Below are 2,265 nucleotides of genomic sequence, written 5' to 3'. Positions count from 1 at the left end.
GCAAGTTATTTTATACAATTTAATGTCTTTTAAAACTACACAAATTATTATTAGCAAGGTGAGTGTGTGTGTGTATGAGGAGAGGCTCTGCTTGCTTGGCTCTGGGGTTGGTCCAAAGTCAGGTACAGTTCCAATGCCTGAAAAGTGTTAAAATTCTATTTTAAGGAGACTCAATGTCAATACCCATTTCTCCGGAGTACTTTAAAAAAAAATTGTTAAATTTCACATAAATACCAGAACCCTAGAAATTAGTCATTTCAAGCCACAATAACCTCAGATGATCCCTTGAATTTTAAAAGTCCTGTATCTTTTTGTTTTGATCAAAAGTCACATAGCCTTACTCCAGATTATTAGAAAAAAAAATTCTACCTAAAATACAGTTGTACTTTTTAAATAACGAATAAATACACTGTCTGCTTGAAGAGACCTGGGGATTTGATATTCTATACTGACTTTATCATTTTTCTACAAATGCTGCCGCCGCCATTGGTGTCCTTATGCTTCCTCTTGCTGAAGCCGTCAACTCTTCAATCTCAGCATTTAATTTATGTATTACCCATTCCATTGCTTCTCGGCCTTTACTAGCATTAGACGATATTGTGGTCGCCATCAGTCCTTCCAGGTAACTGCTAAGGCTGACTCCCTGCACAGAGATGATGGCTTCCTGAGTTAAAATAGTCTTTTCTGGGTCTTGAGGATGTGGTTTGTAGATAAGTCTCTCATCCACTGAAACCATATTTGTAAAGGAAATATTAGTCGATTTAAGTTCCATTGTTTTCTCTACAGGATCAACTACAGAATGTTCCTGCACATATGTTTTGGTTCTTGCTGAACCAATAATAGACTTCACGATGGAAAGCAGTTCCCACTCTGTGCTAAGAAGTCTGTGGCTGTGCAGCTTTCCAGAGGGATCTATATGCCTGTCCAGCACATCAACTCCAACCACACTCGGGTTCATAGGGTTTGGGTATTTCTGCATTGCAGCTGTTGTAACAGTTTCCCATGGGTGGTCGAAGACGTGCTCCGAGGTCCAGATCTTCATGGTGCCGGCGACCTGAGTCCTGTCCGGGAGACTCTAGGGGACAATGAGGCCACACTACCCAGCCCCACCCGCACCCGGCCGTGCAGCGCGCAGGCGCCATCGGGCCTGGCGCGAGGACGTCCCGACGCGCGGCCCCGCGCCCTATCCCGGCCAGGCCAAGCCTCAGCGCCGCGCAGCGCAACCGGGCTCCCTGGGCTATGATCTTTGCTCTGGTGAAGTCTAATGGTAATTATGTGTTGAGTTTTTTGAGTGTGCTATAACAGGTTTTAATGAAAATTTGATTTGGATATGAACTGACCTGTTGATTTTATTGCTTATTTTAGATGGATAATTGCTTGAGAAAAGAATAATCTTTTTGACCTCATAAGGTACATTTGTTATCTATTGCCATGTAGCAAATTACCCCACGTTAGTGATTAAAACCCAAAAGCACTCATCTCATTCAGTTTCTGTAGGTCAGGAATTCAAGGGTGGATGAGCTGGGTGGTGCTGACTCAGGGTCTCTGAAGATGTCAGCTACAGCTGCAATTATCCAAAGGCATGGCTGGGTTGGCAACCCACTTCCAGGACAGCCCTCATGGGACTCACGGCTGCTGACTGCTCCTCTTTGGATGAACATCTTCACAGGGCTGCTCATGATCTTGCAGGTGGCTTCTCTCAGAAATATCAGGAGAAGGAGAAAGTCCAAGAAAAAAGTGTCATTGCTTTTTATGATCTAACAGTGGAGGTGACACGCCACTACACCTTCTATGTTTCACTGGGCGCACATACCCTCGTGTAGTATGGGACAGTATTACACCAGAGAAAGGGGAACATTGGGGTCTTCTCAGAGGCTGCTGTCACCTGTGGCTTTTATAATACTAAAAATGGAAAAGTTTTACCCTTCTAATTTGCAATTGGTAATCAGTTTGGTAGTTAAAAGGCAAAATTGTTTCTGACAACAAAAATCAAATGGCTTAATAGTTTTACTATGCTTCTGTGCTCACTGAACTGATGAAAACTGTTCTGGGCCACTTTTTGCATCTTGTATTGTCATGCCTTTCTGCTTAGTTCAGGTGATATTCTTCTCTTTTATGTTACTCTTAGCAATGTTAGTGTCAAAATTCCTATGAGGCTGTATCAGTATTTTGTTGCTGGAATAACATTATTGCCTAAACTTAGTAGCTGAAAACAACACAATTTTTAGAGTGCTGTTTTTGTAATTTGGAAATGCAGGCGGACTT

At 42.5% G+C, this 2,265-nt stretch overlaps 1 pseudogene; it reads right to left on the bottom strand.

The window, feature by feature from the left end:
* Positions 1-404: 404 nt before the first annotated feature.
* On the bottom strand, positions 405-1,115 carry LOC144372104 (PRELI domain containing protein 3B pseudogene; annotated as a pseudogene).
* Between the last annotated feature and the right edge of the window lie 1,150 nt (positions 1,116-2,265).

The sequence above is a fragment of the Ictidomys tridecemlineatus genome, chromosome Y, assembly GCF_052094955.1.
Source record: "Ictidomys tridecemlineatus isolate mIctTri1 chromosome Y, mIctTri1.hap1, whole genome shotgun sequence".
Lineage (NCBI taxonomy): Eukaryota > Metazoa > Chordata > Mammalia > Rodentia > Sciuridae > Ictidomys > Ictidomys tridecemlineatus.
Note: the sequence above shows the minus strand (reverse complement) of the source record. Positions and strands in the feature narration are given on the sequence as shown.